The sequence below is a fragment of the Phasianus colchicus genome, unplaced genomic scaffold (genome assembly GCF_987193195.1).
Source record: "Phasianus colchicus unplaced genomic scaffold, bPhaCol1.hap1.1 HAP1_SCAFFOLD_51, whole genome shotgun sequence".
In the NCBI taxonomy this organism is placed as follows: Eukaryota; Metazoa; Chordata; class Aves; order Galliformes; family Phasianidae; genus Phasianus; species Phasianus colchicus.
In genome coordinates this window covers 456,764-484,277 of record NW_028325229.1, presented here as the reverse complement: position 1 = coordinate 484,277, position 27,514 = coordinate 456,764, and the positions used below count along the sequence as shown (strand labels likewise).

The 27,514-nt window shown below is 48.6% G+C and overlaps 1 pseudogene; it reads left to right on the top strand.

Moving 5' to 3' along the window:
* The first annotated feature begins 837 nt into the window (after positions 1–837).
* Positions 838–10,563, top strand: LOC149911927 (ranBP2-like and GRIP domain-containing protein 3; annotated as a pseudogene).
* Positions 10,564–27,514: the final 16,951 nt, after the last annotated feature.

The following is a 27,514-nucleotide window of genomic DNA, read 5'->3' as shown; positions in this document are numbered from 1 at the left end:
GAGCTGGGCAGTAAGAAACCAGATGAGGTTTAACAAAAGCAAGTGTAGAGTCTTGCACCTAGGGAGGAATAATTGCATGCACCGGTACAGGTTGGGGGATGAGCTGCTGGAGAGGAGCTCTGCAGAGAGGGACCTGGGTGTCCTGGTGGACGACAGGTTGGCCATGAGCCAGCAGTGTGCCCTTGTGGCCAAAAAGGCCAATGGCATTCTGGGGTGCATTAAAAAGAGCATGGCCAGCAGGTCGAGGGAGGTGATCCTCCCCCTCTACTCTGCCCTGGTAAGGCCTCATCTGGAGTACTGTGTCCAGTTCTGGGCTCCTCAGTACAAAAAAGACAGGGATCTCTTGGAAAGAGTCCAGCGGAGAGCCACAAAGATGGTGAAGGGCCTGGAGCATCTCCCCTATGAAGAAAGGCTGAGTGATCTGGGTCTGTTTAGCCTTGAGAAGAGAAGACTGAGAGGGGACCTGATCCAGGTCTATAAATATCTGAGGTGTGGGGGGCAAAGTGGCGAGGCCAGACTGTTTTCAGCAGTGTGTGGAGACAGGACAAGGGGAAATGGCCAGAAGCTGGAGCATAGGAAGTTCCGCACCAATGTGCGCAAGAACTTCTTTAGGTGAGGTGACGGAGCACTGGAACAGGCTGCCCAGGGAGGTTGTGGAGTCTCCTCTGGAGATATTCAAGACCCGCCTGGACGCCTACCTGTGCGACCTGGTGTAGGGATCCTGCTTTGGCAGGGGGGTTGGACTCGATGATCTCTGGAGGTCCCTTCCAACCCCTATGATTCTGTGATTCTGTGTTACGTTCTTCTTACAGTTCCTGTGAGCTACTGCTTTATTTAATGAAGGCCAGTGCTTGCAGGCAAATATGCAACATCTGTACGTGTAGCAATAATGTTGTGCCTCACTTGAAGATCTAGATCAAGCCCCTTGAACTAAATACAGCTAACTGTCCTGTATGACAGATTAAAGTCCCACGTTAGCTGCAAGGTGTGGGGGGACTTGTAATACTGAGGAATACTGATCCTTCTGGTTTTTCTTTCTTTCTTTATTTACTCTGTAGATATACATCTATTTATCTCACTGTCTGAGAGAGAGATCCCAAAGCGCACAGGTTTCTGGGACAGATCTACGATAACACGGAAAAAGCTTTTGGGTGTTACAAGGTAAGCACCTCACTCACCTCCCTGATGTCCTGCTTTATTCCTTTGTAAATGGACTTGATCTTTGTGCTTCCTGCTCTGATAGTCTTCTTCCCGCTGCCCTTTGGACTAAGAATATCTGAGCCCTGTAGAAATCTGCAGTAGGGATTATGGTGACAGCAGTAATCCACCTGCTACTGAAAGACTGGACTGAGAGTGTTTTTCAGTTGCATTGTTTGTTTTTCTTGTTAGCGGTGGGCTTTTTGTTTGTTTGTTTCCTCAGAGGTAGAGGGAACGGGGCAAATACAGTTCCGATTAGGTAAGCATATAAATGTGAACTTCACAGTCTGTGTTTCATTATTCGGGCACCGGGGAGGGAGAGGATACACACAAAAGTCTTGTTGCCAGCACAGTGACTGAGTGCCATCAGTCTTTGTGACTTAATTCTGTTTTCCGGAAGCCTCCGTATTAGGTTAGGCTAGAGATACCCCTGGTCTGTCTGTCTGAGTAGAGCAGCAGCGGGTGGTAGAGGAGCTGGTTTTGACATTGTTTCTCTTACGGTGTTCTGAATTCCAGCAGTTGTCTGGGTGTTACAAACCAATGGTGGCCTTCTTGAAAGGGAGGCTTTTCTTAAAGTAGTGAGAAAGTATTTATTGATAGTTCTAATTTGACTTGCTGGGTCTGTTTAATGGGGGACATGTTTGACATGTTTTCTTTCTTGTTCTACGTGGACTGCAAGATCAAGTTACTAGTAACCTTTTTTCTTATGTGTATGCATGGGGAAAACCAGCGTTCTGTGGAGCTGAATCCAATGCAGAAAGATCTTGTACTGAAGATTGCAGAGTTACTATGCAGTAACGACATCGCTGATGGAAGAGCAGAGTACTGGGTTGAGAAAGCTGCCAGGCTCTTCCCTGGGAATCCTGCTACTTACAGATTGAAGGTAAATTCCAGCTTCTGATCTCTGTTCTGTGCCTAGAAGAAACTTTTGTTGTGTCAAGTGATGGGAAAACCATATTACCCAAGAGGTCAAGATTAGATAGGTTAAGTATTGTCTCTATTACATGACTACACTGCTTTCTAGTTTTTTTTAATTTGAGTTGAAAACTGTCAAGTGTAGGAGATGCTGTTATTCCCTAATACTGTGTAAATGCTTTCAGTCATACAATCTCACTTTTGTACAGGCGTTAGTTTTCTGGAGCGCAACTGCAATGAAATTGAAGTCTTGAGAGGCTTGTGCTTTGGGATTTTTTGTGTGGTTATGTTATTTTATTTTTTTAGACAAGCTGTTCTGTATTGACGTGTGGCATCTTTGAACCAGGTGGTTTGACAGTCTTAACTTAGCATCTAACTTAGCATCTACAAGATGCAAACTCTAAAGCTTTGGGTTTTTGTGTTTTTTTTTTTCCCCTCACTTCTAAAATGTTTGTCAAACTCTCTGTAGCACCTACCAGCTTTCCAGAGCAGTTTGAGTAATGTAGCCTGTAATGGCAATGAGAAAACAGTCAGGTAACGTAGTTGCTGAAGAGGCTCTCGTAGAGAATGAAATTTTAACGTGTTGCCTTCGTATTTGATAGGAGCAGTTACTGGAACGTAAAGGCGAAGATGGCTGGAATCAGCTCTTTGATATGACTCAAACCGAGCTCTATGCGAGACCAGACGATCCCTACCTTAACATCAGACTGGTTGCTCTCTACCATTCAAATAATAGATTAAGAGATGCTGTGCTTCATTGTCAGGAGGCGGAGAAGAAAATACCTGTAGACTCCAGCTTGGAGTGGTGTTTGTGCGTCGTAAAGACATTTGAGGTATTTAATCATGTTTTGATCCTGTCATAATCTCCCATGTCCTTGAAACCGGTGTTATTCTCTTAGTATCGTTACAATGGCAGCTAATTCTCAAGTGGCTTAACTCCTTTAAATGTAATGTCTGCGGAAACAATGATTTATTTAGGATTTTCTTAAGCCTTAAAGAGTTGTTTAGTTTCTAGCTGAGGTACTAAGTTAGATATAGCAGCTCCATCAGGGAGGGAATTGCTGAGGCATATAGTTCCTGGAACATTGCTGCTGAAGAATTCGTTAACATCTCACCTGGGAAACTGGATTATGTAGCAAGATGTTCTGGAGAAACTCTTGCCTTCATAGAAGGATGGCGGTTCCTCATTCTGTGATGAACTTGATTCTTTAGGAATACCTTCAATCAGTACGGGACTTGGAGGCTGATAAAAATAATTGGAGAGCTGTCAAGAAGGATCATCTGCTGGCCTATTCTAGCTTGGTTAAAATGATGCTTGCTTCTAGAGATGTTTGAGAAAGCAGAGGGGCCCTTGAAAGGTACTCTTTTAACTGTTCTGCTTATTTAAAAAAAAGAAAAAAAAAAAAGAAAAAAATTGAATATTTTTTCTGGGTCACCGAACTTCTAGCAGGCATCGTTTTCAGTGAGTAGCTGTTTTATGGATGGAAGAGGAGTTCCTCTGTACTAACTGCAAAGGGCAAATGTTGCTAGGCTTGATCCGCAAGCTGTGTCTGAGCTAAAGGCCTCAGAGAAGACTCAGCGATAGGGGTCTAGTATAAATCCTGGGAGACCAGGACTTGGTTGAAAATGAATCTTTTCTATGTTCCAGTTTTGATCGTGTGCTTCACTCTGTGAAGCCGTGTGCGAATGGACCTGATGAGCTGTCTCGTACCTTCCTTGAAATGAAAGGACACTTCTACATGCACGCTGGCACTTTCCTGCTGAAAACGGCCCAGAACAACGAGGCACAATGGAGAGATGCATGTGAACTCGCAGCATTGTGTTATCTGAAAAGTTTCCATGTAAGTCACTGTTCAGTTTGTGCCTGTAATTGTTGCAGTTCTTGGATGCTCTCACTGTACGTGCACTGAACGCCTGCATTCCAAAAACTAACTACTGTTTTTGAGGCTGTCTCCTGGCCAAATCTTACCCTTCCATACTTGTTTAAAAGATTTCAAGTAGTGTGAAGAAAATCTCATCTGTTTCACTTGTCAGAAGTAAAGTGACTAAGGGCTAATGAGTGTGTTTCCTATAGGCTATTCCCTTCTCTGTAATGCAGCTAAAATAACTAGTATTAAGGTTAGTAGTATGGGGGGGAGGGGAATGACCTGAGTAGCTCTCATATACTAATTGCATAAGCAGCAGAGCTTGATCAAGCTTAATTCTTTGCTTTATGGAATAAAATCAGCTTTCCCTTTTGCACAAGTGCTTGCGTTCAAAACATCGCTTTCTCTTGTGCGCTCTTACAGCTATTTGCAATTGTTCAGTTACTCACCTTGTGTCCTTTTCAGGAAAGAAACAAGCTTGTTTCCTAACTTTTAAGACTAAATGAGGGTGAGTTGTTTTTTGTTGAGAAGAAGCTGTAGCAATTCTTTTCTTTCTTTGCCAGATTCCTAAACCAAAGTCAAAACTAATAAGAGGAGATCGTGCTGGGCAAGATGCGCTGGAAATGTTGGCCTGTGACCGAAAAAGCCAGTCTGGTAATAAAAACTAAGAATTATAAATGTTCCATTTTATGAGCAGTTAATGTCAGAGTTAATGGCTTGTTAAAGAGCACACTTGGTGTCTTGGAACATGCTATCAAACGTTCTGTATTTTGGCTACGTATGAAATACAAAAGAGCGGTTTGATCCTGACACGTAACGGGCTTTTTCTTTTTATTTCCAGGACATTAAGATAGAATTTAACTATCAGTGTCTCCGAGTCTGCTGGTTTCTGCCTACTAATATACTATTTGTAAGCATTGCTAGTCCCAAGTATAAAAGAAAATATTGCTCCTTTCCTGTCGCTTTTGTTCCCTTCTTTGTTCCAACAGGTTTGGTGCATTTTTTTTTTTTTTTTTTGGTGAAGCCGAGGTAGTTGTTTTCAGTCTGTGGGCTCTAGGTGAAAACGAAGAAAACATCAGGCATCAGGCTGAATTGTTCCTGAATAGAGGAGACTGACAGCTACTTATTTTGAAGACAATTGCAGTGTCATTGTAATAAAAATACACAGTAATTCTGGAGAACTGGATTTGAAAATGCCTTGGGACTGCTGTCAGCCCATATGCTAAAAGGGTGACTTAATTATAGGGAGAGTGTAAGTTAGAAATTTGTAAATATCTTAAGGGGAAGTCTGGATTCCCAGCCTAAAGCAGCAGGAACAACCCACTGCATCAAATATTGTTGTCCTTGTTTAAGTTGAGTGTTCTTATGTGACATTACGTTTTTCTAGGTCATATGTTGCTGAACTTAAGCCACGGCAAGGAAGACTTCTTGAAAGAGATTGTGGAAGCTTGCAAACAGAAGTGGTTTATTTACATTGTTTGAAGGCCTGTTTGGGAGTGGAGCTTCTAAAGAGAGGTCTTTTCTCGGCACAGATGATATGGGAGATGTCAGTCCCCAAGCACCAGAGCAGGGAGAACTGAGTAAATGCGATACTGGTAAGAGATGCTACTTAAACTCAACGTAAGCATGACTCTGTATTAGAGGTTCTTCTACAAGTGCTTCATTTGCCACAAAAGACAAGTGTCTGTAATAGCTGCTCGTGGTTGCCCTACTCAGAGGGTGCTTTGCAAGAAGTTTCACTTTCAGCTGTAGCTGAGGGGCAGTATCATCATGCCAGGTTCTGAAGAATTTCTCACATACTTCTTGCTTCCACACTGTTGTCTTCAAGTCTGTTCTGACTCATTTCCAATTGAAGCTGGAAAGTGCTTGTATGCTGATGAGTGCTGATAGGAAGGCCCACATTATTTATGTGTAATCTATGAACACAGGTGACAGGCATAAAAATGAAATAATTCCAGGATGAATTGTGAACTAATGATATCTTCCCATTTTTTAGGCTTAACTTGATGATGAAGTCTGGCTTTGAATTTGAGTGTAACAGGAATAGAATGATACCTTTCCTAACGAGGACGCAGATCCTAGCTTCTTGCAACCCTTGTTTTTGCATAGGTGCTGTTCGGATGCACAGTGGTAGTCTCCAGCACCTTGCATGGCTTGGCTTGCAGTGGAATTCCATGTCAGTGTTATTCCCACTGCGCAGATCATTACAACAACTTTTCCACTTGCCCCAAGAGACATCGAGACTGGAAACAGATGCTCCTGAGTCCATTTGCCTGTTGGACCTTGAAGTAAGCAAGCTTCCTAAGTTCTTAAATGCATTTAAATGCCTGTTTTTTGCTACCTAATACCTTCTGTTTGTTTGTTTTCACCAAAACAGGTTTTTTTTACTCGGGATGGTGTTCACTAGCAACTTAGAACTGCAAGAGAAGTTTAATACTCAGCGTGGCACACATCAACCTCTGTTCTTACCGTTGCTGCTGTGCAAACAGTTCCGTACTGAGAAGCAAAGATCCTGGTGGGATGCTGTTTGTGCTCTTATGCAGAAAAAAACAACGTAAGGCTGCTTCAGTTTGGAAATATTGGAACCAACCTTCTAGATGGCTTCTGAATTGATTCCCATAGGTTGCGTAAAACTAGTTCCTTTTGTTTGACATCCTTTAAATGTTAAATGTTTTTTGCTGTAGGCGTGTGAGATGCTGAAGAACTTTATAAAAATGGGCTTTACATTTCTGACAGTGCATTTGTAAAGAAGAGCTAGCTTAGGACTGAAGCTGCTTGTTATGTTCATCAAACAAATGACGTGTGAACAGATGAAAAAGAGGGAATACTAATTGAGGAATATTTCTTTTGATATTCAGACCAGACTCGGCAACCAAACTGAAGCTTCTTGTACAGCACGGAGTAAGTACTGTGTGAGCCCTGGAGAAACACGGCCTTCAGCCTGCCTTAATTATACATTGGGCAAGAAGTCTGCAAAAAACAGTACGTTAAGATTATCTGTAAATAAGTATCATCTGTTTTTCTCTAATTTTGCAAACTTAATAGACTAAATAAAATCAGATGAGAATGTAGTATTGAGAACTGCTGCTACTAATTTTGATGGGATGTCATGCAAGGCAGTTGCTCTAGTCAAATACTCTTACCTCACTACTCTCAACTGCATCAGAGAAGAATAAGTATGAATAACACTCTATTTAAATATTCTGCGATAGTTTGAATTTCTCTTTCTTCAACAGGGCGTTAGCCTTAACTCCCACGACCAGAAAGAATATATTGGAAGAAGCGTCTACTACTGGAAGACAACTTTGCTTAGCTTGAGAACTATCAAAAAGCACAGAAGTATTCCCGAACCTGCGTATCCTCTCTTCAGACATTTCCATAGTGTGGACATCCAGGTACTGATGGATTATTCAAAGATGAGAGTAAGAGGGGTTGTATGTCACAGGCTTACATATGAATTGTTAGCTGGTTGGTTTGTTTTTTGTTTCAGTTGGCTTTGTGTGTTGATGGGTTGTGGTTGGTTTTGTTTTTTTTGTTTTTTTTGTCACTGTACTGCTACTACTGAGATTTGGTAGTATCTTTCTGTTGAACTTCTGAGTTTTAAAACACTCTGATTGGAAGATTCTGAACTGCCTTAGTACCTCCTCCTATTTGACTACTGCATGGGAATTGCTGAGTCAAGGCCTGAACCTCTGATTAATCACCTGAGGTGAGCATTGAGGCAGCCCTGGGAGCATAGGTGAAAGCAATTCACCTGTGCTGCAGGAAGGGGTGGAGCCTGGCTCCACCTCTCCTAGACCCATTTAAGAGCTGACTACCAGTGGGGAAGGATCTCTTTCTCTCTTCGGAAGATCCACTCCACTGGAGTTTCCTGAGCGAGCCCACGATATGGGTAAGCATCCTATTTATTCTCTTTGTCTTGCTGTGCCTAACTCTCTTGCTTATTTCATTGTTGTAACATCTTAATATTATTTGATTATATAATATTCCTTTATATAATTTTCATTGATTATACAACTACTTACTAGATGCTTACAGTCACTGACTGTTCCAAGTGTCCACACTGTGTCATGTGTGATATGTCTTTTGCTTTGGTTGTAGGTCTTCCAGGTTGCAGCCTATGAAGAAGAGGCACGTGTAGTTTTTGCAATGCTGGATGCAGCTGAAGGCAAAATTGATGCTTTACTAGCGTTTGAAGCTATTAAGAAAGTGGTTTCGTACTGGAATCTTGCCATTGTAAGTTTGTAAATTGCATTACCTCAAAATGCTTTTCTATTATTTACATTCTGACTGATTACTCCTAATCCATATTCTGTTACTTAGCTTTACCAAAGAAAGGCAGAAGAGGTTGAGAGTGATGATACGTTACCAGAAGAACGCAAAGCCTATCTTGTTAAAAGAAAGCATTACCTGATGAAGATCACTGACGAAAGCTCCTCTGACCCGTCAGTAGCTGACAAAGTAAGTAAAAGAATTAATGCTTGTGTGAGTTGTCGTCTTACGTTAATGTTAACAGATATAGGGCTTTCCTGGGGGAACAAAAACAACAAAAAACACCCAGAATTTCTGTGCAGAAAGCCTTGCAAACTGTTCAGCCGTAGATCAGAGCACAGCTTCTTGCTCTGAGGAAGAATTGCGATCATGTCTTGCATTTCAAATACATTTCTAGCTGCCGGTATCTGTTAAAGCTGTAACGGAAATGCTGAATGCAGTGATCCAGGAGCTTGGAGAGAATGGTGAAGAGGGAAGTCTTGCCTCCGGAAATATCTCACCAGCTGCACACGTGGAAGTAAAATATTCAGTTCCATCACCTAAGAAGTTCTCTTTCTCGCCAACAAATACCTACCAGGTACATTAGCCGGTTACTCTTCTAGGGAAGTGTTACGTTTGTATAAAAAAAATCCAGGTTCAATTAGTTTTTTTCTTTTCTTTCCAGTTTTCTCCTAAGACTCTCTCTCAGTGGGCAGAAGATCACAAGTCCTTACTTCAAAAGCTGTGTCAGCACGTGCAAGCTTTAACGGTAAGCAACTTTAGTCACTATATTCGATGCAGAATGGTTGATCTTTTTGTTCTGGTAAGTACTTTGTGACCCAAGCATTGAACTTCCCTTACCAGGCTACCTCTTAACTCAGTGAAGATAACTGCTATAAACACCTGCTTAAAGTGAGTTCAAGAGTAAAACTTTGTTGCCTACAAACTCTGATTTGGTACTCAGATATGGGAAGTAATCCTGAGGATTGTGCGTGCAGAAAGTTGTGCTTTATTCAGCTTAGCTACTGTCATCTTTGTCAAAGAGGAGGAATGATTACCTCGCACGTGTAAAAGAACTGAGACCTGAGGCGAGAAAAAATGTCAATCCTACTGGGGACTCGCTGTAATAACCCAGCCTTTTCTTGGACTTCCCCCAGACGGCGAGCTCGGGCTTTACAGGCTAGAGGTGGAGCTAACACAGAGACCTCTGGATTTTCAAAAAGGAACAAGAAGGCTGAGAATCGGGTGCTTTGTTTGACGTTTTTACTGGCTGTCCTACTTAAGGATTCTGCCTGTCTATAGGCACGTTTGGTTGGTTTGGCTGGAACTTAGGAGCCTGGTGCTTATGCCTTCGGTTCTTTGTGATACAGAGCTGCGCCCTTTGCTGCCCAGACCAAATGCACGTGTTGTTGGAAGAGATTACTCTATGCATTTTACTTTTTTTTCTTTAATGCTTTTAAAGAGTGAGAGTGGTATACGCCTTCAAGCAGGTAACATGTGAAACTTGTTTGTTTGTTTGTTTTCCTTTTTTCCTTCGAGCACTGGTTCGGGGAAATATGGATGCTTTCTTCTCTGCCGCTATGTTTCCCGCAGTGGAATTTGGGGAATGGCTTCTGTTGTTGGTTTTTCAATACTGAAGAAACATAGCATTCTTTTTATTCTGCCTATGTAGAACTCCCTTTGTTTCCTCTGTAGTTTTGAGTTGTGCTCTGGAACAGAATGTTCAGCTGAATCTAGAACAGCTGCCAAAGAGGAGTCTGTGGGCAAGTGGCTCTGGATTTCCCAGGCAGAGGTCGTAAAGCTCCTTGCCTGCTCACAAAGCGTTCTCATTGTTTTTATACAGTGTTCTATTTTACTGCTGTATTGAGACTTTTATGAAAAATCCTTTGTTTCCCAAAGGTGATGCTGAGAAACACGCCTCATGATGACTTATGCATACCTCGCATTTCATATCAATTCTCCCTTTGGGTCAAAAGTAGACCAAATCCTTGAAACCGTGCCTGGGAATCCCACTGATATTGAAACAGTTCAGCAGTGGTGCCCATGGTCAGAACGCCCTGCGGCGGCAGATCCTGGCACTGACTGTGAATGGAAGAACTGACAACAAATCGCTCGATATCAAAATTGACCCGGTGGATATTTACAAGCGCCGGGAGACCCAGACGGGATCTCAGAGTTGCATGGCCAGGTACAGAAGTTGTTTTACTGGTGGTTTTTTTGTTTGTTTTCTTTTGCAACGTTAAGGATTGTTAATCATTCCTCGCCATCCTTGGCTTCACTGCGCCCTCCTGTCCAATTGACACCAGCTTTTTCATCACCTCAGTTGCCTTCAAAAAAAAAAAAAAAAGCATGACAAAATCAATTTGATGATGACGTTATTTATTTATTTACCGATATTCTTAAGCACTTAGCAGAGTTTTGCTGGGCATAGAGAAGTTTTCCTTGTTTTTCTTCGTCTTGTTCCAACTGACGTAATTCTCTCCTCCCTCAACCCCGACCTAACTGCGTTTTTCCTCTGCCCTCACGAGAGAGAAGGAGCGGAGCGCCAGAAGCTGCGGCGCGGCTCCGCGTCAGTCCAGTCGGAGCTGTTGTTTCCGCGGTCTCTGGTGCCCCCTCGTGGCCAATCGGTGGAATTGCGGCCGCGTATGTTCGGTGCCGCAGGCAGCAGTACGCATGCGCGCAGGCACGCGGAAGTGGCGTACGTACGTTCTCATCGCTCTGCGCAGCGAATCTGCCGAGCTTTGTTAGGGTTAGTCCTCCAGGCAACAGCACGCATGCGCCAGAGAACTCATAAATAGCTTTCAAATCTACCAAGCCCTGAGATGCAGTCGAGCAGTCAATTCCTGCTGGCTCAGCAACGGTTTTCTCTCTTGCTGTCGGAAGTGCTCCTTGTCTATTTCCTCCGACGGTCTGACGCTCGAGCCTGCCTCGGGAACAGGCACATGCGTAGTGCGGTGCGGAGGGTGGCGCTTGCGCAGTGCAGCGTCTAGGCTTGGGCACGCGTAGTGCTCTGCCGAGAGGGGCGCATGCGTAGCGCCGAGCCGCTACCGGCACATGCGCACTGCAGTGCCCGGGCTCGCGCGTGCGCGTTGCTCTCCCGAGGCTCGCTGGTCGCGGGTTGCTGCCGCGTCGGTGCTGCTGCACGCCAGTACCGCGACCGCGACTCTCCGAGCTGCTCGCGTTCCACTGCCGCTGGGAGGGCTTTTAAACGGCTGGGGGACGGTGCAGGGCTGGGGGTGGAAAGGGACTTTGCTGGTTCACCGGGGCGGAGAGGAAGTTGGATGCCACGAGGCGCTGAGGGGCAGCTGTGAGCCCAACCGGTCCGCTTCCGCGTGGGCTTGGGCATAAAAGGGCGGAAATAGACGAGGGGCATCCTGGATTAGAAGGGGGAGAATATCGCTGGGCCGGCGGCCCGGGAATCGACTGCTTGCCCGTCCCCGTCGTGGTCTGTCGAAACAATTGCTGTCTTTAAGTGGACGGGCGCACGGTCGCTATTAGCTGGAGGACTGATCACCATAGAGAGCGGCGCATTAGCTGCGCAGAGCGGTTAAAACGCCACTTCCGCATTTGTACGCGCATGCGTTGTGCTGCTTGCGGGACGCGGCGACAGACAGCGGCAGTTCCGCGCATGGGCCACGAGGTGGCAGCAAAGACCGCGGAAAGAACTTTTCTGACGGGATCGGCCCGCGTTTTTCTCCCCTGGCGACCCGTTCTCTCTGTCTTGTGATGGCGGGAGAAGAGCGCGAAGTTGGAAGCGGGGGCGCTGTGGGGGGAAAGACGAAGAAAAAAAGAGAGAGACTACCCCAAACCCAGGCAAGCTCTGCTAAGTGCTTATAAGTAGCTGTGAAAAAATAAGTTCTTTTTTTTTTTTTTTTTCTTTTTGCCAGCATCTGTTGCATTGTTTCTAAATGTTCACAGACCAAAATGCAACTGCCCGGCAAATTTAATGATAACGAAATTAAAGCCCATTGGCAGAAAGCGCGGGGCCATATTAATGTTCACTCAGCCTCTGTCTTGTTCCTACTTTTAATGTATTTTTTCCCAAGGGCCTTTCTTCAACTCCAGGTTTCATTTTTGGCTTTTTATTCTTTTTTATGCCCTAAAATGGGTAGTGTTAGGCCCCAGCAGGTCTACGCAGGCAGTCACAGCACAGAGTTGCTGTTTTGAGATTAGTGTGGACCATTACAGCGTTTCCACAAAGACTAACGAAAACTGCAGTTCTCCACCTAAGTTTGCAGATGGAAAAAATTAATTCACCTGCATAGAACGAATCGATGCGTCACAGCTGCCATCGGCAAGATGGCCCGAGAGCTGTGCGGGTCTATCAGGCTCAGCTGCAGCTTTTCATCTTTTCAGCTGCCCTTCTCTGGTCCTCCTGCAGCTGGACAGATAGCCCACAAGGGCACGGGGTATACGCAGGCCCTCCCCAGCCAGCTGCGGCAGGCGCTCCTTTTTTGAGGATTACTTGTTCACATACCCAGTTTCCAGCTCATTCCCTTTGGAAAGCTTTTCTTGCGCTCCATGTTACTAGCGCACAATAGAAGTTAAGCCAGTTAAGCCTCTCTCAAGCCCAAGGAGTCCAATGTGCAAGTGTTTTTTGTTTGGGTCTGTCTGTTTTTTTTCCGGGTGTAGGGGGCAGGGGGTGGGCATTTGAGATAGCTGAGCTGTGTGAAAAAAGTCAGTGTCAGAAAGGCCTCTCTCTGATGCCAATGAATATGTCGTTTCCTAAAGCCTGGTCAGTCTTCTCTGCTGGTTGCAGAGAGTTGAGCTATTACGTATGGCCAAGACGAAAGTGTAATCAGTGAAATAGGTGGAGTTGCTCCTTCTGGTAATTTAATGCCTCACCGTGGTATAGGGCGGATGAATGCTGGCTTTGTACCAAAGCACTTGGTAACCCTGAGATTCAAACCTTAATGCTTTCCAGCAAATTTATATTTTCAGGTAGTGCCGCAGAGATGCGGTGACTATTGTTCACGTATTTTCACGTGTCACTGATTACATGGGTTTTCGAAACAGGCACAGCAGAAAACTATTCTCATTGACCGGAATGATTTCTAGTAGGATTCTGTTGTTTTTGCCTCTGGGCCTTGTGTTAAAATAGTAATTTCTGGGGGCTGGCAGGTGCTATCAATATCAGAGATGGGCAAATAAGGCATAAATCTGTGTCCTATAGTAAGTTGGATATGAGCGAGCCGGGTACTTTATTATGGGAAATTGTAAAGCTGTTTTTCTAGGAATGGTGCAGCTGTGTCTCAGTTGTGTGCGCAGTTGGTGTCTAGACTAAAGGAGACTTGTTAAGCGCTCTGCTGACACGTAGGGATGGATGGAAAATTACAAGAGGGAGCTTGAGCATGTATGTATAGAATGTAAGGACCTGCAGTTAAGGATTTGGATTGGCACCTGAGTCCGTGCCTTCAGATGATGCAAGCGCTATGCCTTATCACCCAGTGGAAACGGTCAAAGAGCTGCTTTGGGACAGAATGTTTATATTGCTCAGGAAGTGTGGCCTTCCAAGGTACTTCAGGTATCCCGAAGAACAGAAGCAAGCAGTAATGATTCCTTTCTCTCTCGATTCCAATACTTGTAGGTAGTGCGCTTGAGAAAGACTTTGGAGGCTTTCCTCAGCCTCTTGCTTTCCTCATACCTTTACAAAAGCGGACTGCCAGAAAACAAGAAGACTTCACACGTGCGTTTTGAGTTTGGTTATTTTATGGTGTTTTTTAATTTTTTTTAGATTTTTTTCAGTCCAAATGTAGTAAATTCCCAGTCATACAAGTGATAAATTTTCAAGGTCTTTGTGCCGATGGACCATGCTTCAGTTGAACATCAAGTGGAGCAGGAGGTATTCTTCATCTATGTGGATGAAAATATGGAATCTTGATGGGATGCTGCCGTATTATGGAGAGGAATCTCCGCATCCCCCAGGCTCAGCCAATACACGGACACAGATTTCTGGATGGTGACCATCACTTTCTGCCACCGCTCCTGCTGCCTAGTTGCTCGTCATCGTCGGTATCCAGCAGGAGATCACGAAGCTGTGGAGGCACAGTCGTATCCAGGTCATCATCTGAAACTTCTTCCACCAGATTGGAAGGGACCAGTCCTCTTGTGCCATCCGTCAGCTCTCCCAGAAACCAGCCATCTTCATCTACGTCTCCGAAGATGTAAAGGTATTGTCCAGCAGTCAGTGGAAGCTCGTTTTCTGGGTCCTCATTAGGGCCCTCAAAAGGATTGTAGCTGTGACGAGCTATGAATCTTCGAATTAGTGCTGGTGATCGTCTGCGAGAATGCAGGCTGCAGCTTGCCATCAGCCACCCTCCCGACTTCTCCAGCCATTCCTGTTCTGGATTTCCGTGCGGCTCCAGCTTTTTCCCACTCTCCTTTTCCAAATGCTGCCCCTGCAGCTGGTTGGCTTCCTCTGCCTTTTCTGGGGCCCCTCTGGATGTGGAAGAGGCCTCCTTGAGCTGCCGGACTGTTTCCCGCAGCTGCTTGGTAAGGAGGCTGAGCGTATGCGTCTTGTCCTTGAGCCGCTCCACCTCCTCCCTCATCTGCTGAGAGCTTCTGCTCCTCAGCAGGCAGTTCTCCTCTCCAAGGAGGCTGCATTGTCTCTGCAAGTCCTTCAGTGCCCTCAGCAGATGGGCACTCTGCTCCCGCAGCTCCCTGTGCTCAGGTGGGCAGGCCTGTTGTTGCTCTGCAGCCTGAACACCCGCTTCTGCTACAGCCCGACGGCAGGCTGGCCTTTGCCGTGTGCGCGGCCCAGCGGCTGCAGCCCTGGCCCCGTTGCAGGAGGCGGGCGGCTGCCCCTGTCCGTGCTCCAGGATGTAATGCAGGAAGCGTCTCCTCTGCTCCTGCAGTTCGCGCTGGAGGCGCAGGACGTGGGCGGCCTGCTCTGCACAGGGCTTCCTGCAGAGCTGCCGCTGGACTTCCTGCTGCAGTCTGTGGGCCTCTCTGCTGCTCTCGCCACTCAGCAGCTCCTTTGCTAGCTGCCGCAGCAGATCCCGTACCTGGCGGTTGGCGTTGTTGCACCGCTGCTGCAGCCGCTCCTGCGTCTGGCGGAGCTGGGCCTCCTTCATCTGCAGCAGTTGGCGGATGTCCGCCTCCCGCTGCCTCTGGCTCTGCTCCCGCAGGCGCTGCAGCTTTGACGCCCGCTGTCGCTCCCAGTTGGAGCGCAGTCGGTCGGCCAGGAGCTGCCGCTCCCGCTCTGCCGCCTCCTGCAGCTCACGTCTCTCGACGGCCCGGCGGCGCTGCATCTCCTGGGAGCGGAGCCGCTCGCCCTCCAGCTGGGCCCGCAGCGCCTCCAGCTCCCGCCTGTGCTCCTCCCGCTGTGCGGGGCAGGCAGGGGGCTGGGCCGGGCCCCGGCGCAGAGAGGGCTGGCAGCACTTTGCCTGTCTCTGCGGCATGGTCGCAGGGACCTGAAGAGACCCTCAGCCTCCAAAAGCTGTGGCCGAAGGCCGCTGAAAGCTACTCTCCTTCCTGGGGCCTGCAAGGACAGCTGCCCCTGGCCCCGTAGCGCCCACTGCCTCTCGTCCCTGTCGCAAGGGTGTGCAGACAGTGAATGCCGTGGGGGGGTGCGCCCACAGTCTTCTATGCTGTGTGCCTGCCTGGCACGTAATGGAGGGTGGGGCAGCGGCCTGCAGTGCTATTGGGCAGTGCAGCCTTCCGGCCTAACTCACAATGAAGGGAGGGTGGGGCTATAGGGCGGGGCGGCCTTCTGGCCCCAGCTCAAAATGGAGGCTGAGGCACGGTGGCTTCAAGCTGCGTTGGGTGGCAGAGACGTCGCGGTGTTGGACAGAACTGCCTTCCGCAGCACTGGGCTGTGTGCATGACCTTTTGTGGTGCTGGAATATGTGGACTTCTCTGGCACTGGAGAAGAAAAGCAGGATGCCATCCAACTCATTGTGATTTCCATTTCGATTCCCGTAAAGGAACTATCTCACCATACCTACCAGCCAGTTAAAGGAAGCTAGTTGCAGGCGTACTCTGCTTAAGGAGCTGCTGGGGCAGATGGCCAGGCTGTCACGAGAAAGCAGCAGCCTGAGGTGCTCCTGGGAATCTCTGAGGGAGACGGATAGGAGGTGGTGTTGTGGGAATCAAATGTTGTTTCTGCATTAGAATTGGATAATATTTATATTTCGTGAACTCCGTTGTCATAGTTCTTTTGGGGAGTCCTTCTACTTAACTTGGGGAAGATCTCGGGTAGTTTGCATCACTTATCGTCTAGCCAAATCTTCCCAGGAATGCCCGCTCTGTATATAGGTGTATATATGTATATTTTGTCACACACATTGCAAGAATATCCTGCACGAGATCAAACCGGAGAAGGCTGGACCCTGTGTGGGGCTGGTGCTGCAGTCCAAAAACTGGGGTGGAAAGACACTGCTTTGAAGGGGTTGGGTATGCTCAGCCCTTTCATCCCCCAACATGTATTGCCCCAGCCCCAGCTCTCTCAGCCTGTCCTCACAGGTGAGGTGTTTGATCCGGAAGTGGTGCGCGCACGGTCCTGCTCCTCTGCGCAGGCACCCCGCCGATCTGCGTTATGCTCGGTCCTCCGGGAAGTAGTGCGCATGCGCCGTCCAGCTTTCCAATAGCATCCATTTCTTCGAAGCCCTGAGATGCAGGTGAGCAGGCAATACTTGGACCGCCGGCTCCGCGACACTATTCTCTCTTTTCCAATCCAGAATGCTCCTTGTCTATTTCCTCGGGCGGTTTTATGCCCCGGTCTGCTTCCAGAACGTACTGTCTAGGCGGACCGTGCACCCGCCGCTTGCGCAATGAGGCGACGAAAAAAGCGAACGCGTAGGTGCGTGCCCGAAAACGAGCGTACGCCGTAATCCGCGCGCGAGAAGCGCATGCGCAGTGCCGTGCCAAGGCGGCCGCACGCGCAGTTCGGTGACATGCTTGCCGCATGCGCACTGCAAACGATGGCGCATGCGTTTTGCGGCCGTGAGGAGAGCATGCGCATCGCGGTGCCGAGACTGGCGCATGCGCAGAGCGGTGCGAACGGTCGCGCATGCCCAATGCGCTCTTGCAGCTGGCGCGTGCGCAGAGCACTTGGCACATGCGCATTGCGGGGCACAGACAGGCGCATGCGCCGTGGCGGGCAGAATCCGGCGCATGCCCCGTTCGGAGCAGAATCCAGTGCGCGCGTAGTGGTGTGTGGTTTTTTTTTTTTTTTTTTTTAAACCACTGGCGCATGCGTTGTGCTTTCTCATGAACCGCGCGTCCGTACTCCGTGCTGTTGTCTCGAGAACCGCGCCTGCGTAGTGCGGTGCCTAGAGAGACTGCCGCGTGCGCAGTGCCTAGATTCGCACGTGCGCGTTGCTCTCGCGAGACTTGCTTTTCCAGGAACGCTGCGGTGCAGAGCTGGGGCTGGAACGGGACGTCTGCTCCTCCACCGCGGCGGCAAGCACGTTGGGTGCCACGAGGCGCTGAGAGGCAGCCCTGAGCCGACCCGGTCCGTTCCCGGGTGGGCTCGGGCATAAAAGGGCGGAAATAGACGAGGGGCATCCTGGATTAGAAGGGGAGAATATCGCTGAGCCGGCGGTCCGAGAATCGGCTGCTTGCCCGTCCCCGTAGTGGTTTGTCGAAACAATTGCTATCTTTCAGTTGACGGGCGCGTGTTCGCTATTACCTGGAGGACTGATCACCACAGAGAGTGGCGGATTAGCTGCGCAGAGCGGTTAAAACGCCACTTCCGCGTTTCTACGCGCATGCGTTATACCGCTTGCCGGCCTAAGCAGCGGGCAGCGGCAGTTCCGCGCATTGGCCACGAGGTGGCAGCAGAGACCGCGGAAAGAACTTTTCTGACGGATTGCCGGGGACCCGCGGCGCAGTCCCTGGCGATTCGTTCTCTCTGTGTCTCGTAATGACGGGGGCAGAACACGAAGTTAGAAGTGGAGGGTGTGTGGGGGGAAAGACGAAGAAAAAAGAGGGAAACTTCTCCAAACCCAGGAGAGCTGTGCTAAGTGCTTATAAATAGCTGTAAAAAAAGAGGTTTTTTTTTTTCCTTTTGCCAGCATCCGTTGCATCTTTTCTAAATGTTCGCATTACCAAAGTGTAACTGCCCAGCAAATTTAATGATAACGAAATTAAAGCCCGTTGGCAGAAAGCACAGGGCCGTATTAATGTTCACGCAGCTTCTGTCTTCTTTATACTTTAATGTATTTTTTTCCAAGGGCCTTTCTTCAACTCCAAGTTTCATTTTTGGCTTTTTATGACCCCACACATCAACCCCGTGTCCCCACATGTCCCCTCATGTCTCCTCACCTCCCCCCACACTACCTGTCCCCCTTCGCTCCGTGCCCATGTCACCGTGGGGTTGAGGGCAGGGTCAGGGATGCCTGTGGGGTGCGTGGAGTCCTGGGAGAAGTTGATGGCTGTGCGCAGTGGGGTGATGGTGTCCTCCGCACACGGCTGTGACAGTGGGGTGGGGGTAGCGCCCCACAGGTGGGGGTCATTGCCCCCAGAATGGGGCTTGTGCCCCACACACGTGGGCCGCTTGTATGGGGAGTGCATTCTGGAGATGATCTGTCTTTTCTCCAAATCTGCAGTGACTTCAGCAATCCCCTGTCGTGCCGCAACAGAAATGGGGTCCTGCAGTACGTCAGTGATCTCTGACTCGAGGAGTGCAGGGGCTGCACGAAGTACGCACTCTACAGCCTCCCGACTTCTTTGGGGTTTGGGATCGATGTTTGAGCCAAAGGGCTTCACGCTGCCATGCGGGCAGGTGCCAGGTTCACCCACTGAGGAACCAAATCCTAAAATAATTTCACAATGGTCTTTAATTGCTGTGCAAGTAGATGACACAGATTTCTCACTGGGGAGCCAAAGCTGACCCTGGCAGTTTGGCAGACAGCACTCGCTCCATTCACACCGGTAGTCTCAGCCCTTTTGTTGCACATGCAGCTTCTCAGCATCTTGCTGTATCAGTATGGAAATCTGTGCTCCCCTATTTATTAGAAATGCCACCAATTGCCATTGAGGACAGACTGGAATCAAAACATGTGGACCATCCTAGCTTGTCCATCGATAACCCCCTCCCTCCCCCCTTGCCCAATTGGCTGCCAGTCATTACTTCATCACTTTTTTTTTTTTTTTTTTTTTCATGCTTTTATGGGAACTTTGAGATCACAGCCTGAAGCAGTGACGGAGCACCTGGTGAGGGGTGTAGCCCTGCAAGCACAGGTGGAAGCAATGCACCTAGAGAACCAGATGAGGCTGAGCCTGGCTCCAGCCCCTCCCTCTCCTCATTTAAGGGCTGGCAGCCCCAAAGGCAGGGTTTCTTCCTGGAGACTGCCTCCTGTGGATTGTTGGGTGAGCTCTGGTTCTTGGAAAGAGGTAAGTGATCCTTTCTTTTTTGCAGGGTTTTGGCTTCTGCCTTTCTGTGGGGATCCTAAGTTGGTTTAGAGTAGCTATGTCCGCTATGCCTCTCCTTATGATGCCTTCCAATTGTTCTCTGAGGGGAGTGAAGGGGTTATCTGCTTTTCTCTGAATTGGTAATGAAGAGACTGACGTTCATTCCTCTCTTTTACTCTTATCTCATGCCTGGAATGCTTCAATCAGCCCCAAGGTAATGCTGGTTGGCTGACTGAGCATTGCAACTCTGGAAACGCCTGGAGCTAATGTGCTTTTCTGTAAAGAGATTCTGCATTCTCCAGGTTTCCTTTGCAACTCTTTTCAAGCCCAGTACCTTCTTGTGAAGTCTCCGTTCCTCTTTCATGACTCTCATTGCACAATCATCGACCTGGGACTCCAAACTACCACACTGTCCCAACCTATTTTATGACACGTTCCCTCTGTGTCCTACTTGTGTCTTTGTGTTCTCCCTGTGTCCTCTGCCCCTGTCCCCTCTGTGTCTCCTCTGCCACGGATTAATTCCGCCCATGCTGAGTATTGTTTAAGGGCGCGTATTTAAATTATGCTCCGTGTCTCTTTGGATCCCGTTCTGTTTTGCAGCTCGATGGGGTTTAAGGGTTTCTGGGGCTCCTCTAGTTAGTGGTTTAAGCACTGTGAAATCTGTGGAGCAGATAATGGAACGCCATGAATCCCTTGTTCATGCATCGCTTGTATGCAGGTGGGTTTGGTGATGGCTGTGGGACGCTCACTTAGAGATGGAATGGGGGTCACAAGGGGCTCGCCTTGCTCCCTGGGGTTTATTCTTCCAGCCCAATAAGCTACGTGGCTGGTGATAGAGTGAGGTGCGTGTATCAGGCTGGGACCTGAGCTTAAGAAAAGCCCCAGCCCCAGTGGCCGTTTTCTTCATCCTCGCTTAGTGTAATGCAGTCTCCACTACTTGAGCATACTGAACACGAGTATTCTGTTCCTGTTTTGTCTGGTTCTCTCCTAGACCTCCCTTACAGATTTGTCAGTAGTAACAGATGTCAGGGCACAGTTCTCAGAGCACGTTGTGGCCGACCACCCCAGGGTCCTAGGGTTCTTTCTGTTTTTATGGCAGATCCGGCTTCGTCTTTCTAGGAAACAAAGGATTGTCTTCTACTGGACCACTTTGTCTGGATCACCCCAGATATCTCCATCCCAATTGTCAGGGGATGCTGTTAGTTTCCTAGTCTGTATGATACCCAACCTCCCCACCCCTCTTCCTTCCATCCCCTGGCCCCCATTCAATAGCTAGCTCTGCCGCTGTGGGACCCACCAGTGTGATGAAGCAGTACCTCTGGTGTGCTGAATACTGGGACTGGCACAGAGAGGCTCTATGGCTGATGTGAATCTTCCCGACTGGACTACTTGGTGAGTTTCCCCGGAGCTGTTGAGCACACAGGCTTCCCCACCTACCCTGGTTGCTCACCATGCCATCGATGTCCTTTGTGGACATGGCTTCAGGTATCATACCAGAGACTCCTTAGAGTCGGAAGCGACCATTTATGATGATCTAGTCCGACTCACCCACAATGAACAGGGACATTCACAGCTAGATCAGGTTGCCCTGCGTGTCACCTTGGAAGGGACAGGGCATCCACCGCATCTCTGGGCAACCTGGTCCACTGCGCAGAGTCACAGAATGTCCCGGGTCGGAAGGGACCTCGAGGATCGTGGATCTCCAACCCCCCCCCCTGCCACATGCAGGACCACCAACCTCCCCATTTCATACTAGACCAGGCTGCCCAGGGCCCCATCCAACCTGGCCTTGAACACCTCCAGGGATGGACGGGGCATCCACAGCCTCTCTGGGCAGCTGTTCCAGCACCTCACCGCTCTCTCTGTGGAGAACTTCCCCCTGCCATCCAACCTAAATCTTCCCTTCCCCAGCTTAAAACGTTTCCCCTTGTCCCTTGCTATGAAGGATATTTTCCTTATATCTAACCTAAATTTTCCCTCCTTCTTTCCTTTAGCTCCCCTTTGGGTATCGAAAGGCTGTTACCAGGTCACCTCGGAGCCTTCACTTCTCCGGGCTGAACAGCCCCAGCTCTCTCAGCCTGTCCTCACAGGTGAGGTGTTTGATCCTTTGGTTCTTTTTTTTTTTTTTTTTTTTTTTTCCTTGTGGCCGTCCTCTGTATGTGCTCCAACGGGTCCATGTCCCTTCTGCACTGAGGGCTCTTCATATGGACGCAGTACTCCAGGTGAGGCCTCTTCAGCACAGAGCAGAGGGGCAGGATCACCTCTTTTCACCTGCTGACCGCACGTCTTTTGGTGCAGCCCAGGATGTGGCTGGTTTTCCGGGCTGGGAGGGCACTTTGCTGGCTCGTGTACAGCTTGCCATCCACCAGCTCTTTTGGGACGGGCCTAGGCTCAGCCCTTTCATCCCCCAGCATGTATTGGTAGTGGGGGGTTCTCTTGTCCCAGGTGCAAGACACTGCGCCTGGATTTGTTGAAGCTGATGAGGTTTGTCTGTGCCCACTGCTCAAGCCTCTCTGGGTCCCTCTGGTTGGCGTCCCATGTCACTGCTGGCGTGTCGCTGCTCCCCACAGCTTGGTGTTGTCAGCAAGGTTTCTGAGTTGTGGCTGATAAGACGACTGCCTGGAGTGAGTCAAGCATCCTTCAGCTTGAACCAGGTCCAAGTGTGCACAGCAAGAAAGACATGGCCTTCATCAAAAGACCACCAGATGACCCTGAGAGATACCTCGCATGTGTAAAAGAACTGAGACCTGAGGCTAGAAAAAATGTCAATCCTACTGGGGACTCGCTGTAATAACCCAGCCTTTTCTTGGACTTCCCCCAGACGGCGAGCTCGGGCTTTACAGGCTAGAGGTGGAGCTAACACAGAGACCTCTGGATTTTCAAAAAGGAACAAGAAGGCTGAGAATCGGGTGCTTTGTTTGACGTTTTCACTGGCTGTCCTACTTAAGGATTCTGCCTGTCCATAGGCACGTTTGGTTGGTTTGGCTGGAACTTAGGAGCCTGGTGCTTATGCCTTCGGTTCTTTGTGATACAGAGCTGCGCCCTTTGCTGCCCAGACCAAATGCACGTGTTGTTGGAAGAGATTACTCTATGCATTTTACTTTTTTTTCTTTAATGCTTTTAAAGAGTGAGAGTGGTATACGCCTTCAAGCAGGTAACATATGAAACTTGTTTGTTTGTTTGTTTTCCTTTTTTCCTTCGAGCACTGGTTCGGGGAAATATGGATGCTTTCTTCTCTGCCGCTATGTTTCCCGCAGTGGAATTTGGGGAATGGCTTCTGTTGTTGGTTTTTCAATACTGAAGAAACATAGCATTCTTTTTATTCTGCCTATGTAGAACTCCCTTTGTTTCCTCTGTAGTTTTGAGTTGTGCTCTGGAACAGAATGTTCAGCTGAATCTAGAACAGCTGCCAAAGAGGAGTCTGTGGGCAAGTGGCTCTGGATTTCCCAGGCAGAGGTCGTAAAGCTCCTTGCCTGCTCACAAAGCGTTCTCATTGTTTTTATACAGTGTTCTATTTTACTGCTGTATTGAGACTTTTATGAAAAATCCTTTGTTTCCCAAAGGTGATGCTGAGAAACACGCCTCATGATGACTTATGCATACCTCGCATTTCATATCAATTCTCCCTTTGGGTCAAAAGTAGACCAAATCCTTGAAACCGTGCCTGGGAATCCCACTGATATTGAAACAGTTCAGCAGTGGTGCCCATGGTCAGAACGCCCTGCGGCGGCAGATCCTGGCATTGACTGTGAATGGAAGAACTGACAACAAATCGCTCGATATCAAAATTGACCCGGTGGATATTTACAAGCGCCGGGAGACCCAGACGGGATCTCAGAGTTGCATGGCCAGGTACAGAAGTTGTTTTACTGGTGGTTTTTTTGTTTGTTTTCTTTTGCAACGTTAAGGATTGTTAATCATTCCTCACCATCCTTGGCTTCACTGCGCCCTCCTGTCCAATTGACACCAGCTTTTTCATCACCTCAGTTGCCTTCAAAAAAAAAAAAAAAAGCATGACAAAATCAATTTGATGATGACGTTATTTATTTATTTACCGATATTCTTAAGCACTTAGCAGAGTTTTGCTGGGCATAGAGAAGTTTTCCTTGTTTTTCTTCGTCTTGTTCCAACTGACGTAATTCTCTCCTCCCTCAACCCCGACCTAACTGCGTTTTTCCTCTGCCCTCACGAGAGAGAAGGAGCGGAGCGCCAGAAGCTGCGGCGCGGCTCCGCGTCAGTCCAGTCGGAGCTGTTGTTTCCGCGGTCTCTGGTGCCCCCTCGTGGCCAATCGGTGGAATTGCGGCCGCGTATGTTCGGTGCCGCAGGCAGCAGTACGCATGCGCGCAGGCACGCGGAAGTGGCGTACGTACGTTCTCATCGCTCTGCGCAGCGAATCTGCCGAGCTTTGTTAGGGTTAGTCCTCCAGGCAACAGCACGCATGCGCCAGAGAACTCATAAATAGCTTTCAAATCTACCAAGCCCTGAGATGCAGTCGAGCAGTCAATTCCTGCTGGCTCAGCAACGGTTTTCTCTCTTGCTGTCGGAAGTGCTCCTTGTCTATTTCCTCCGACGGTCTGACGCTCGAGCCTGCCTCGGGAACAGGCACATGCGTAGTGCGGTGCGGAGGGTGGCGCTTGCGCAGTGCAGCGTCTAGGCTTGGGCACGCGTAGTGCTCTGCCGAGAGGGGCGCATGCGTAGCGCCGAGCCGCTACCGGCACATGCGCACTGCAGTGCCCGGGCTCGCGCGTGCGCGTTGCTCTCCCGAGGCTCGCTGGTCGCGGGTTGCTGCCGCGTCGGTGCTGCTGCACGCCAGTACCGCGACCGCGACTCTCCGAGCTGCTCGCGTTCCACTGCCGCTGGGAGGGCTTTTAAACGGCTGGGGGACGGTGCAGGGCTGGGGGTGGAAAGGGACTTTGCTGGTTCACCGGGGCGGAGAGGAAGTTGGATGCCACGAGGCGCTGAGGGGCAGCTGTGAGCCCAACCGGTCCGCTTCCGCGTGGGCTTGGGCATAAAAGGGCGGAAATAGACGAGGGGCATCCTGGATTAGAAGGGGGAGAATATCGCTGGGCCGGCGGCCCGGGAATCGACTGCTTGCCCGTCCCCGTCGTGGTCTGTCGAAACAATTGCTGTCTTTAAGTGGACGGGCGCACGGTCGCTATTAGCTGGAGGACTGATCACCATAGAGAGCGGCGCATTAGCTGCGCAGAGCGGTTAAAACGCCACTTCCGCATTTGTACGCGCATGCGTTGTGCTGCTTGCGGGACGCGGCGACAGACAGCGGCAGTTCCGCGCATGGGCCACGAGGTGGCAGCAAAGACCGCGGAAAGAACTTTTCTGACGGGATCGGCCCGCGTTTTTCTCCCCTGGCGACCCGTTCTCTCTGTCTTGTGATGGCGGGAGAAGAGCGCGAAGTTGGAAGCGGGGGCGTTGTGGGGGGAAAGACGAAGAAAAAAAGAGAGAGACTACCCCAAACCCAGGCAAGCTCTGCTAAGTGCTTATAAGTAGCTGTGAAAAAATAAGTTTTTTTTTTTTTTTTTTTCTTTTTGCCAGCATCTGTTGCATTGTTTCTAAATGTTCACAGACCAAAATGCAACTGCCCGGCAAATTTAATGATAACGAAATTAAAGCCCATTGGCAGAAAGCGCGGGGCCATATTAATGTTCACTCAGCCTCTGTCTTGTTCCTACTTTTAATGTATTTTTTCCCAAGGGCCTTTCTTCAACTCCAGGTTTCATTTTTGGCTTTTTATTCTTTTTTATGCCCTAAAATGGGTAGTGTTAGGCCCCAGCAGGTCTACGCAGGCAGTCACAGCACAGAGTTGCTGTTTTGAGATTAGTGTGGACCATTACAGCGTTTCCACAAAGACTAACGAAAACTGCAGTTCTCCACCTAAGTTTGCAGATGGAAAAAATTAATTCACCTGCATAGAACGAATCGATGCGTCACAGCTGCCATCGGCAAGATGGCCCGAGAGCTGTGCGGGTCTATCAGGCTCAGCTGCAGCTTTTCATCTTTTCAGCTGCCCTTCTCTGGTCCTCCTGCAGCTGGACAGATAGCCCACAAGGGCACGGGGTATACGCAGGCCCTCCCCAGCCAGCTGCGGCAGGCGCTCCTTTTTTGAGGATTACTTGTTCACATACCCAGTTTCCAGCTCATTCCCTTTGGAAAGCTTTTCTTGCGCTCCATGTTACTAGCGCACAATAGAAGTTAAGCCAGTTAAGCCTCTCTCAAGCCCAAGGAGTCCAATGTGCAAGTGTTTTTTGTTTGGGTCTGTCTGTTTTTTTTCCGGGTGTAGGGGGCAGGGGGTGGGCATTTGAGATAGCTGAGCTGTGTGAAAAAAGTCAGTGTCAGAAAGGCCTCTCTCTGATGCCAATGAATATGTCGTTTCCTAAAGCCTGGTCAGTCTTCTCTGCTGGTTGCAGAGAGTTGAGCTATTACGTATGGCCAAGACGAAAGTGTAATCAGTGAAATAGGTGGAGTTGCTCCTTCTGGTAATTTAATGCCTCACCGTGGTATAGGGCGGATGAATGCTGGCTTTGTACCAAAGCACTTGGTAACCCTGAGATTCAAACCTTAATGCTTTCCAGCAAATTTATATTTTCAGGTAGTGCCGCAGAGATGCGGTGACTATTGTTCACGTATTTTCACGTGTCACTGATTACATGGGTTTTCGAAACAGGCACAGCAGAAAACTATTCTCATTGACCGGAATGATTTCTAGTAGGATTCTGTTGTTTTTGCCTCTGGGCCTTGTGTTAAAATAGTAATTTCTGGGGGCTGGCAGGTGCTATCAATATCAGAGATGGGCAAATAAGGCATAAATCTGTGTCCTATAGTAAGTTGGATATGAGCGAGCCGGGTACTTTATTATGGGAAATTGTAAAGCTGTTTTTCTAGGAATGGTGCAGCTGTGTCTCAGTTGTGTGCGCAGTTGGTGTCTAGACTAAAGGAGACTTGTTAAGCGCTCTGCTGACACGTAGGGATGGATGGAAAATTACAAGAGGGAGCTTGAGCATGTATGTATAGAATGTAAGGACCTGCAGTTAAGGATTTGGATTGGCACCTGAGTCCGTGCCTTCAGATGATGCAAGCGCTATGCCTTATCACCCAGTGGAAACGGTCAAAGAGCTGCTTTGGGACAGAATGTTTATATTGCTCAGGAAGTGTGGCCTTCCAAGGTACTTCAGGTATCCCGAAGAACAGAAGCAAGCAGTAATGATTCCTTTCTCTCTCGATTCCAATACTTGTAGGTAGTGCGCTTGAGAAAGACTTTGGAGGCTTTCCTCAGCCTCTTGCTTTCCTCATACCTTTACAAAAGCGGACTGCCAGAAAACAAGAAGACTTCACACGTGCGTTTTGAGTTTGGTTATTTTATGGTGTTTTTTAATTTTTTTTAGATTTTTTTCAGTCCAAATGTAGTAAATTCCCAGTCATACAAGTGATAAATTTTCAAGGTCTTTGTGCCGATGGACCATGCTTCAGTTGAACATCAAGTGGAGCAGGAGGTATTCTTCATCTATGTGGATGAAAATATGGAATCTTGATGGGATGCTGCCGTATTATGGAGAGGAATCTCCGCATCCCCCAGGCTCAGCCAATACACGGACACAGATTTCTGGATGGTGACCATCACTTTCTGCCACCGCTCCTGCTGCCTAGTTGCTCGTCATCGTCGGTATCCAGCAGGAGATCACGAAGCTGTGGAGGCACAGTCGTATCCAGGTCATCATCTGAAACTTCTTCCACCAGATTGGAAGGGACCAGTCCTCTTGTGCCATCCGTCAGCTCTCCCAGAAACCAGCCATCTTCATCTACGTCTCCGAAGATGTAAAGGTATTGTCCAGCAGTCAGTGGAAGCTCGTTTTCTGGGTCCTCATTAGGGCCCTCAAAAGGATTGTAGCTGTGACGAGCTATGAATCTTCGAATTAGTG